The sequence below is a fragment of the Crocodylus porosus genome, unplaced genomic scaffold (genome assembly GCF_001723895.1).
Source record: "Crocodylus porosus isolate Cpor-Errol unplaced genomic scaffold, CroPor_comp1, whole genome shotgun sequence".
NCBI classification, from domain to species: Eukaryota; Metazoa; Chordata; order Crocodylia; family Crocodylidae; genus Crocodylus; species Crocodylus porosus.
In genome coordinates, this window is record NW_017728906.1 from 175,888,513 (window position 1) to 175,900,924 (window position 12,412).

General features: G+C 45.5%; 1 long non-coding RNA gene across 1 annotated transcript in view; it reads right to left on the minus strand.

Annotated features, from left to right (window-relative positions):
• The window catches only part of LOC109306714, a 26,209-nt gene extending 16,472 nt beyond the window's left edge, over positions 1-9,737 (minus strand). The window contains exons 1-3 of the long non-coding RNA XR_002100085.1: positions 9,727-9,737; positions 8,809-8,815; positions 3,611-3,622 (exon numbers count right to left, since the gene is read on the minus strand). This is a non-coding gene — a long non-coding RNA (uncharacterized LOC109306714). The remainder of the gene's footprint in view (positions 1-3,610; positions 3,623-8,808; positions 8,816-9,726) is intronic.
• Between the last annotated feature and the right edge of the window lie 2,675 nt (positions 9,738-12,412).

Consider the following 12,412-nt stretch of genomic DNA (forward strand, 5'->3'; position numbering starts at 1 on the left):
CTCCCCTGCTGGCCCCTCGTAGACATGTACCAGGATAATTCTGTCAAAAAGCTTACCCAGGATCAAGGTAAGACTAACTGGCCTATAGTTTCCTGGGTCCTCCTTCCTCCCTTTTTGGAAGATGGGAACCACGTTGGCCCTCTTCCACACCTCTGGCACCACACCAGAGTACCGCAAGTGCTCACAAAGCTGTGCCAGGGCTCCCGCAGTGACCTCAGCTAATTCCTTCAGCACTCTGGAGATCGTCTGGACCAGATGATTTAAATACGTCCAGTCCTTCCAGAAGTTCTCTGACTAGCTCCTCACTGACCCTTGGCCTAGATGTGCCTCCCCTGGGGCCTGAGTGGGTCGTGGTGTGGGGGCTGATTTGGTCCCTGCTCAGGAAAACAGAGGCAAAGAAGTTGTTAAATAGGTTAGCTTTGTCGTCTGGTGTGATGACCAGATTTCCTAGCATGTCTTGCAGGGGCCCCACATTACCCGGTACCTTCTTTTTGTCCCCTATGTATTTAAAAAAGAACTTCTTGTTGTCCTTTATCCAGGTAGCTAGTCCCAGTTCCATCTTCGCCTTGGCCTTCCTGACCACCCCCCTGCAGACCCGAGCAACCACAGAATAGCCCTAAATGAAAGCTAAGAGCTGGTATTTTTCACGGGATATCTTGAGTCTAAAACAGTTGAGATCTCCTGTTTTACAGTATGAGCTCTCAAGATTTTTTTGTTCTATGCAAATGATACAATGGGATTGTTCTAAGGCAATATCCATAAATAGAAAAACAGCCAATTCTTTTAATGTAGCTTCTAAAATTCCACCCTTTGCAGGGTATCATTTTGCTTAGCCCTGTACACACAGATGTCATAAGGGCTGACAGTGTGTTGTGGGGGGCACAGCTCTGCACTGTCACTGACCCTTGCTGCTGCCAGGCACTGGCTCTGGCCAGTCTGCAGCCCTATGCCCATGACTCACTGTCAGCGCAAAAATCTAGGGGGGCACATCTCCCCCATGCCTTCACCACATGTCATCTATGCCTGTACAAGCTCAGACAGGGCAGTTTCTGCTCCGACAGTACTAAACTCAGGCTTAGGTAGTAGTAGGGGAAGTGAAGCAAGGCAAGAGACTTTTATAATGACAGGTTTAGAATATTGTACAAAAAAGAATGGTGAAGTCAGGGTTTTTTACTGATATGGATAGGCAGGAGGTTTCCATCAAGTGAAATTATTTTTACATTGGACAATGTTGATGGATGTAGCTATATTTTTCGTAGCATAGAGAAACTGGGTAACTCCATACTGGATCAAACTGTGATAAAGGTGTGGCATTCTGGGTGCTGTAAGTGTCTAGTCTTCACTTCATTGCTTCAGTAATTTGATGTGGATCAGCATGAAGTCAGACAAGTTCTGTGGAGGCAGTGTGTTTCCCAGGTCTTAAACTGAAGGGTGCAGTATCTTAGATTCTGATTCCTTTATTCCTTATTAACCTAGTAGCCAACTGCTCATCTTCTGCCCCTAATGGCATACTGAACTGAAATATAAACTGAAATGCAAAACTACTCATGTGAAACTGAAAGAAAATATTACTGAAATTTGGTCATACAGGAAGCCCATTTTTTCCCCTCCCCAACTGAGTTAGGTTAGTGGTGCTCAATCTCTGGCCTGCAGGCCAGATCTGACCTATGCAGCTGCATCATTTGGCCTTTGATGTTCCTGACAGACTCAGAAATTTGGAGTGGTGGTAATTAACACTGCCACTGCTGCCAGCCACCAAATGTTCAACCCCCATGGCCAGACGACATTGCCTTATGGGCTGGATTGGGCCAGTGCATGAGGGTGGAAAAACCCAATCCTGTGCATGTGGAGCCAGAGCAGTGGCCTGATTAAGTGCACAGGTGGTGGTGGGTTCTGATTCAGCATGCACAGCTAAGGCCACATGCTAGATTATGCCTGTGCCAACCAAACCTGCCCCAGTCTGCAGCCCAGAAAGGTTGAGCACCAATGAATTAGTCTTTTAAAGATCAAAAATGTTTCAGAGATAAGAACTAAGGGCTTAAGTGCTGAATTTCAGATAAAAGGGGTTCCTGGCTCAGAACCCCAAGTTTAGAGGGAGCTGTCTCTTTTATCAAACACACCATTTTAGGGGACTTAATTTTGACTATTTTCCTTCTGTTATGTTCCTGCTCAGCTGCTTTTTGAAGGCTTATTTTCTTACATGTCTCATGGTGAACCTGACATTTTTAATAGATTTCATAGATTTCATAGACATTAGGGCTGGAAAGGATCTGTAAGATCATGAAGTCCAGCCCCCCGGCCTCAGGGGCAGGAAGTCAACTAGGGTCAAAGGATCCCAGCAAGATAAGCATCCAAACATTTCTTGAATGACTCCAGAGTAGGTGCCTGTACCACTTCGGGAGGGAGTCTATTCCAGGCCTTGGGGGTTCAGACAGTAAAGAAGTATTTTCTTATGTCCAGCCTAAGACAGCCTTGGAGGAGTTTATGACTGTTGGTACTTGTTATCCCTTGGTGCGCTCTGGTGAACAGATGTTCCCCCAGATCCTGATGCACAACCCTTATGTACTTATAGGCAGCCACCAAGTTCCCCCTGAGCCTGCGCTTTTCCAGGCCAAAGAGTCCCATGGGTCTCAGCCTCTCTTCATAAGGCCTAATCTCTTGGCCTCTGATCATGCACATGGCTCTCCTCTGGACTCTCTCAAGCTTCTGTACATCCTTCTTGAATTGTGGAGCCCAAAATTGGATGCGGTACTCCAGCTGCGGCCTCACCACGGCTGAGTACAGCGGGAGGATGACATCCTGAGATTTACTTGAGAAGCATCTATGGATGGAAGCCAGAGTTTTGTTGACTTTGCCAGCTGCAACATTGCATTGGTGGCTCATGTTCATCTTGTGGTCAATCACGACCCCCAAGTCTCTTTCAGCCATGGTGGTAGTGAGCATAGCACTGCTGAGCCTATAAGCATGCTGTGGGGGTTTTGTCCCTGAGGTGGACTACATTGTATTTTTCAGTATTCAACATCATCAGGTTTATATCTGCCCACTTCTTAAGCTTATCCAAGTCAGACTGGATCACTACCCTAGCCTCAGGTGTGGACGCTATGCCCCAATGTTTAGTGTTATTGGCAAATTTGGGCAGTGCACTTCTGACATGAATGTCCACATCGCTGGTAAAGATGTTAAAGAGAACCAGTCCAAGGACAGAGCCTTGGGGGACACCACTGGTCATGGAACGCCATAATGATTCACTTCCATTGACTACTACTCTCTGGATCTGGCCTCAGAGCCAATTTTGCAGCCATCAGACTGTGGTGCAGCTGAGGTCACAGTTGGTCAGTTTTTCCATGAGGAGATCATGGGACACCAGATCAAAGGCTTTTTTAAAGTCCAGATATATAATGTCAATCTCTTCTCCCTTGTTCAGGTGAGGTCACTTGGTCATAGAAGGAGATGAGATTGGTCAAGCAAGACCTACCTGCCACAAACCTCTGCTGGCTGTCCCTCAGAATGTTGCCATCAGCCAACTTATCAAGAAGGGTCTCTGATAAACTTTTCCATAATCTTACTGGGAATTGAGGTCAAGCTGATTGGCTTGTATTTCTGGATCTACTTTCCACCCTTTCTTGAAGATGGGTACCACATTGGCCTTCTTCCAGTCTTCAGGTACTTCAGCTGAGCGTTGCAAGTTTTCAAATATTTTTGCCAATGATTGGGCTATGACACATGCCAGCTCCTTGAGTACTCTAGGGTGTAATCTGTCGGAAGCAGCCCCATTCCCAGATCCCTGTAGTCTCTCATGACCCAGCTGGGATTGCTCCGAGCCATGTCATTTGTGCCCATATGGATAAGGAGTAGTGGTAGTGCTCGAAGGGCCAGATAAGGTCTGTTATGTAAGCAGACTTGCAGACCTCCTGAGCTAAAGGGTCAGGGGGGCAGATTACCCCCTCAGTTCCCCTCAGGAGGGAGTATCCCACAACAACCACTCTGCATTTCATCTTAGGGAGAGTAGGGATGGGAGCTAAGAGTGATCCTTCCTTGCCTGCTGGAGCTGGAAGCTCTGGAAGCTGTACTGGGGCTGCAAGAGGCTTATACCTGTTGCAAAGCTCCAGGGGGGAAGGGACCTTCATGTGGTGGGCCTTGGGGCCCTTGAGCACCTTGGTCCAAGCCCGTGGCTGGACAGCGTGGCAGATCCTCAAATCCTCCCTTTTCCTGGAGGGTAACCTTGATTGACCCTTGGCCATCATAGGGTGGAGGCCTGGCAGTAGCAGTTGATCTCCTACTAGCCATCCCTGATGGCATGCAGTATCTGGACTGTGGCCTGGAGCTTCTCAGTCTGGTGCCCCAGAGACTCTAAAGTGCAGCAGACCTTGCAAGGGGAGGTGGTCATGCTCCTGGTCCCATGTGCCTGGAACCATATCAGGCAGCCCCTGCAGCCAGGAGCCAGGGTCTCTGTTTGTGTGGAGCCCAAAACCATGGGTTCCATCTGGGTGAAGGCCTCTGAGGTGCCAGGGAGGGAGGCCACAGACTCCGAGGGGACCCTTGGGGTACAGTGTGTGCCCATTTGCATTGTGCTGCTGGTATTCTGGCTACTACTATGACTACCTACCCTAGGGGGCTCACTGGCGGAGCCTCAGACCCTCCTGCACAAACTCCCATGCAAACTCATGCGCCAAACAGACAAGTGCGCCTGTTTGCGTGTCCTGTTTGCAAGGCTCCAGTGGCATGGCTCCTTGTGGGGCTGGGTGACGTAGAAGCCAGAGTGGGGCAAGACCCTTCTCAGCTCCTCTCAGCTGCCTCCCCGCAGCTGAGCTAGACTACTCCCTTTCGACCATGGACCCCCGATTACCTCCAGCTGTGCTGGGAGTTGCTGGGCATGCTCCGTGGCTGCTGTGGGTCTCTAGGGAGCTTCAGGATATGGAGGAGCGTTGGGCTTGCATCCAGTGTGCCCCTGGGAGCACACCATCCAATGCACCCCTGGGATTCTCATGCCGCTCCCAGAGCCCAACATGGGACTAAGGGTTCCATTTAGGAGTTAATATTGCAATGCTTTACTTTCCAAAAAGGCAGTCAGGTGTGATATTCATTATGCTTCCTCACGCCAGTCCTCCAGTCAAGGCATCCTACCCTCTAGTGGATTTGGATGTTGTCCAGTACTCTCAGTCCTGACAAAACCACATGACTAATTGTACTGTGCCAAAATAGACATATTTTTAGAAATAAATGGACGAGGTATCCATACATGTCCATTTTCCTAAATCATCCTAATCCTCTCTGTCATACAAGGCAAGTCTGATTTTTCTAGCACATGGCTCTCCTTATGAAATTCTGGAAGCCTATTGTCTCTCCTTGTTTGCCGATATTTTAAAAACTTTTAAAAAGTGAAAACTATAAACATTTTGAGATGGCGATACCTACCTATCATTCTTTCTGCTGCTACTCACAGCACAAAAACCTTAAAAGGAAGCCTTGATTTTACTGTATATCTGTCAACATGGAATTGGACCTACCAGAAGAATCTTCTATCAAACTGCTACTCAATTTGGTGGACTTAATGCTCATTTTTAAAAGATGGGGGTTCCAAATAGAACCCACATTTCTTCTATGAGCCAGGAGACTAAGACAGACATGCAGAGTCAGTCCTGCTCTCACTTACATCCGTGCACTACTGGCTTCACTATAATTACTTCTGTGTAAATTAGAAGAACCAGACTCACACAACTTATTTCTTAAAGAAAAAAATTAATAGGGAAGATGAGAGAGAGAGAGTCTATAAAATATAGACTCCCTGACCACAAGTGTTTTGGGGTGATTTTGAGCTAAAAGGATAGGTCATATAATAAAGGACAGCACTGTGATTCAATCAACTAATACCTCCAGTTCATGGTGAAACAAAAAGAATTTTGTAGATTTAAGTAAGCCTTTTCATATTTTTCTTTTCACTTCTTCCCCTACATTGACCACCCCCAAAAGTTTTCTAACAGTAAAAGAGTGAAAGACAAAGTCATTGTAAACCTAGAGATAAAGGAGAGATAATTTTCTTAACAAGTTACGCCATATGACTGGTGCATCCTGGGTTGTGGGGTGGGGCACCTGGGGTCCCCCTGTGGCCGATCACTGAGCTGTGATGGGGGGGCCCAGTGCACTCCCTGGAGGACCCAGAAGTGAACTGGAAGCACTTTCAGTCCACTTCCAGGTTCACCACTGAGGACATGGGGAGCCCACCTGCACTCCTGTGGGATGCTCCATCTGCCCCTGCATCACAGCATTCATGAGCTATGCCTGGTACCTTGAGGTATGTAGATTTAAAGCTGCGTCTATGTCCAAATCGCTGATTCTCTGAATCAGCATCAAATCCTCAGATTTGGATTCAGCCAAATCAAATTGGGGACAGTGATCTGAATCAATTAATTGAATCACTGTCCCTGATTTGGGCCAAATCTGAATCTGAATCGAATAAGGCCCATTTCGCACATGCTGAATAGCTGCAACATCACTCCTACACTCCCATATTTTAAAGAAACTCAGCTCTAGTGCATTTTATTGTAAAGTCTGGCACCCACCTCTAAAAGAGTAAATGGATCTTGAGGGCCACGTCAATGAATTAGACATGCAGGGAACTGCTACCTCATACCCTGAAACCTAATTCAGAGATCCTGAATGAGAAAAATGAAAGGCTTCCACTCCCTTCATGTCCAATACAAAGAATTAAAACTTGTGAAAATATGCTAGGGCAGTGGTTTTCCAAATGCATCCATAGAATAATTCTTCTGGAGAGCCATACTCTGAGAAAGCAGGAGACTTGCATTAGAGTTGGTCCACATGAGAGAACTCTTACAAAGTGGAATCAAATGCTGGAGAATCAATGGAATTAAATTTCTAGTCCTGATGTCTACAATGGAAGAATAGTGAGACCAGAAATTTATCTGTTTTCACCTCTGGTCTCCTAGATTAATCAATCATTACCTGAACACAGCATATAGCATGTCTTTAATTAATGTTTACAGTTTTGGACATATCAACCAGAACATCAAGCTGGCTGAGGGGATTAAGTATGATTCAGAACCTGCCAAAGTCAATGGAAAAAATCACATCGACTTCAGTGAGCTTTTGGTCACACATTGAGTTACTAAATTACTTTGTCCCAGCCTGATATAAACTGGGCCACTTTTTAAATTTGATAAGGAAAAGGGTTTGGCTATGCAGTTTGAATTATGATATGCTTTCTTTTAATGCAGCTGCAGGCATAATATCAGACCTATCTCCCCAGACATGAATTTTTACAATATCAGAAAATGGTGCTTGTCTTAGTGTTTGATAAGGGCAAAGCACAGCTTAGTATAAATGCCATATACATGAATGAAACGAGATTCTTGTAAGAATGTCAGTATAAATGAGAACAGCAAAGAAGCCTTTCCCACTGAAATTCCTTGCATAATGGTATATCTGTTTCTGAAACAACAGTGGGAGTCTTTTAAGAAAAGATCAGTAAAGCACTCTCTCTCTTTCTCTTTAAAGTAAAAATATAATTTAACAAAATTTGAATTTTTATAGCTCATTCAACTAATGCTGTATTTAATGTGAGTTATCAGTTTTGTATTGGCATTTTATTTAAAAATAAACAAATGTTGAATAAAAAAAATATTATTCTCCTCTTCCTCCACCCTCTTCTTTCTTCCCTTTCACTGGGGCCTGTTCAAACCCTGTGTGCTGCCCATCTGAGTCCTATTGCAGGTGGGATATCATGTGGACATAATATGTAACATGGTATAATGTGTGACAGGGCACTGGTTTCAGACCCTGTTACAGTCTGTGCTGGTCTGCTGGACTGTGACCCACAGAGAAACTTACCTCCAGACCCAGGGGTTGTGGTGTAGCTACTGGAGGTGTGTGATCAGCCAGCTGAAGATGGCCATATCTAGGATGGCTGGCTCAGGCACCGCATTGCCATATGCAGATGGGACAGGCTCCCACTGGCTGCTGGGAGTGCAGCTGGCAGTCAGAAGAGCCTACTAGCACACTTAGTGACCCCTAGAGAGAGGGAAAGCACAAGAGCACTAGAGCTCATATAAACTGGGTGGAGACATGGAGGCTGTGTTGGAAGCCAGAGCCACTGCCAGAGCTGGAAGCAGGAGATGGGGACCAGGGCAGAGCTAGGACTGAAAACCAGAGCTGGAATGGGAAGTCAGAGCCATGGACAAAGCCAGGTGGTGAGAGGAAAACCCTTTGTCAGAGCGGCTGCACTGACAGCAATGGCAGAAAAGGGGCTAACAGAGAGGGTGAGTCTGAAAATGAAGGGCCAGGAAATGGTGGCAAGACGATCATGATTAATGGATTAGGAGGCCTCGAAGGACTGACTTGCAAATTGAACTAACTTAAATCTAGTGAGGGGGATGGGCCAGTGCCTCAGGAATACCTTAATTGATGGAATAAGTAAGGGTCAAGTAAAAATGAACTTGGTAATTACTGAAATATAGGTTCAATTGAGTGATGACAACTCTATTGAGTAAATATAAATAAAGACCAATTAATGTGGTAAGTGGGAGGTGAGATCCTCTCCAATAGGTAAACTGTAAAATGGCTTGTTCCTGAGATGAGCCAGTGAAAGTGGGATTGTTGGCCAGTGATTCCCATGAACAAATGACCAAAATGGACTGATCAGTAGCCTTGCAACCCAGGTAGGAGATGTCTAGGAAGATTAAGGTCTTGAGCCTGGATAGATGTGGTATGGGCAGGGTGTAAGGGAGGTGGAGCCCTGTGAAGAAAGAGCTCACCTTCAAGTCCTACCACTGATTGTGACAAACAGGTCACCTCCCTTCTTTTATCTTTTATTTATTCTGAACATGTAGATATGGCAGTGTGGTGGTGAGGCGCCCCCACAGGCTCCTGCAGGGGAGAGGGTAATCCCCACAGGCCCCAAACCCCAGAAACAGCCCCCCCCTTAAAACTTACCTCCTGCTGGGCAGCCAGAGCAGGAGTAAGGACCGTTGCCAGTGTTATGCTGGCTGTTTAATCAGCTGTTGCCTGGCTGGGGAACAGTTGGCCCAATCGTGGTGGCCATAGTGGCCACCGTGGGAAAGTTTAAAAGCATCGCCAGAACCCAGGTGGAAGAGGAGCCAGAGAGAGCAAGTGCTGTGGTGCAGCATGCCAGATGTTCTGAGGCTCCTGCACAGGAGTGAAGCAGCACAGCCAGCTCAGCACCAGCAGACAGAGCAGGGGAAGCCTTCGAGCCCCCTGTGGAAGGCAGAGCAGGGGAAGCATTTAAGCTCCCTGTAGGAGCCAGAGCAGGGGGAGAATTTGAGCCCCCTGTAGGAGGCTGGGGGAAAGGAGGCAGCTCCACATCCCTCTCCTCCCCAGGAGTATATTTCGTCTGAAAAGGAAAAAAAAAGAAAAATCAGAGTGATAGAGAGAAGTAGGGTAAGAACCAAGCGCCCCGCTCGGATGCCCTACAGTAGGCGCAACATCATGCTTAGCCTGACACTGGCGAGGGAGGGAAGGCTACACATCAAGACAGGAGGGACAAGTACCAACTGAGCCCCACTCAGACGTGGGATTCCTTCTGAAGCAAGCTGTGGGTAAGCCCGCAAGGCCAAACCATGGTTGTGTGGACGCCCATCTGGTTGGTGAGTGGACAGGGTGTTGAGGAGGCAGAGCCCCGTGGAACATTGAGCCAAAATCGTGAGTACTGCCGTTTCCTGGGAAGCCCTCCCAAGAAGTACTCCGTTGAACCCTCTCTCTTTATAGCATAACGTCAAGTCATGGCAGGAGAGTTGAGGGGAGGGACTACACACCCGGCAGGCAGCACAACATGTAAGGCCCCTTGTATCACAGGTGGGCTGGTAACAAGGGAGACTCCAAAGTGAAGGATTAAGTGAGCAAGTGAGACGTCTCCAGGATATGCACTCCCACACACTGTTATTGTGCCTTAAATTGAATTGCACATATGGCCAGGTTACTAATTATGACATGACTAAGTTGTTAATTGCTTCTTAAATGTAATGTGTGTCAGAGGCCTAAGTGAATAAAGGAGGTGAAATCTGACCCAAGAATTTGGATATGCACTATCCCAATCCGTAATATATGTCATAAGACTAAGAACATAAGATCATAGGAATTGCCATTTACTGAATCTGACCATAGGTCCATCTTGTCCAGTATCCTGTGTCACACAGTGCCAGACAGTGAATGCTCAAAGGGAGAGAGCACAGGGTATGACCAGGGTTTTCTCCCCACTGTTCTTCTCTCGCTTGCAGCCTCCAGCATGTAAGGTCTAGGAAGTTCTAATTCAAAGGGTGTATCCCTAACTCTCACCCTCAGTAGCTACTCATGCCCCTTTCCTCCAAGAATCTGTTGAATCCCTTTTGAATCTGGCTAAATTGTAAGCTTCCACAACGTCTGGTGGAAAAGAGTTCCACACTTGAATTACATGCTGTATGAAAAATAACTGTCTGTTGTTAGTTTTAAATTTACTACCTGCTAGTTTCATTTTGTGACCCCTAGTTCTTGTATTGTAAGAGATAGTAAATAATAAATCTCTATTTACTTTCTTTTTGCTATTTAGTATTTTGTAAATCTTATCATGTCCCCCCTCAAGTGTCTCTTTTTCTAAAATGAATGGCCTGTTTAGTCTCTCCTCATATGGAAGCCCCTCCATACCATCATTATCCTTGTTGCCCTTCTCTATACTTTCTATAAAGAAGGTATAGAATAAAGATATTCTATTTAGCATAGTATGTGTAGCTTTTTCAGCCTTCTTGCCTTCACATCTTGAATTCCCTGCATCCGGATATAAGGCGATACGAAGTGGGGATAATGGAGACTTTGTGGCCTTTCCTACACTTTTCTTGGTTAACTGGGATCTGCTAATTAGCAGTTAGACTATTACCTGTCCCGTGTGTGTGTGTGTGTGTGTGTGTGTGTGTGTGTGTACGTGTGTGTGTCTGTCTGCTAGTGAGTGCATATTTTTTTATAGCTTTTTTGTGAGATGTTCTGGATCCTTATCTCAAGCTGTTGTAACTTGTGTTTTTATCTCCATAGGTCCTTGGTTTTCTCTCCACAAGCCAAGTTGGTAGTGCTCAAATTTGTGTTGCAAACTGGGAAGGACTCTGTTGCATGCAAATGGGGAAGACTTGCACTCAAGCTGCCGCTTCACAGATCTGGCTTTCAGCAGGAGCCTTATACAGTACAGTGTTTGTCAACACTCTACCAAGCACCCATTTCAGGTTAAGTATAGGAAGACAGAATTTGATTTTGTTTGAACAATGGAAAATAATGGATACTTTCTGACATTCTGTATATATCTAAAGCAATGCTGCCAGATGCACTTTGCTGTAGTTAATGGTCCTAAGCCTAGAAAAAAGGTATGGAGAGATGATAATGGGTTGACAATATGGTTTGATTACAGAAACATGGGAATTTGGTTCAAAGAATCTAAAATAATGGATACTTTCTGATATGGTGTCAATACCTATGTTGTGATTCTACAGTTGTGTCTGACAGAATGGACAGATGGACACACCCTCATATACTATACATCAATTTTGTAATTATACTTGGCTCAGGAATGGACAGACATGCAGCTATCCCATGGCAGCTCACAGAGAAGGCAGCTATCACAGTGCCTCACTCTGGAGAACTTGTCCGTCTTTAGTAAATTGGGATGGATGTGTACAGGTAAAAGCTAAACTGGTAAACATATCCCAGTAGAGTTTTACTTCAATTTCTGGTAACTATTGATTTGGGCAAGGTTACGTTGATTTGGGGTCTTGTGTCATTTTTCACTGTTTTATTTTACATTTTACCCCAGTGTGCTGCTGATTAAAGCATTTTATCAATCCATACCCCAAATACCACTTATTCAAATAAAAGCGCCTGTGTTTTCATTAGTCCTAATGAGACTGTATTTTTGAATGAGAACCATTCAGTGTTTATAAGGGTTGCAAGAACTGACCTTGCTTTTCCTCTTTTCTTCTACCCATCTCAACAATTACTCTTATCAGTAGGAGTATTCCTGGAAATACATATCAAAGCCAGCATGAGATACCAGAAAGTGGCCAATGTCTGTGTGTATAGGAAGCATGAGAGTGTGTCCATGCATGTATCTCTGTGTGTGGAGGGGAAGAAGCCATATGTATGTCCAGGTGGAAGAAGGTAGAGTAATGTAAAGTGCATGTTACTGTTGTGAGATGAGAAATGTGGTATCTAGGTAGGAGGCATGTGCATTTGATCAGCAGGAATATGATTGCACAGTGTGTTTGAATGCTCATGGAGACAGGAAAATGGCAGAGATTTGTTCATGTTGGCAGAGGTTTTAGAGCCTGGCAGAGTTTAAGGACAGAATGAACCATTAGATCATCTAGTCTGACCTTCTGTATAACACAGATCCTTTATATTCTATCTAATTAACCTCCTATTG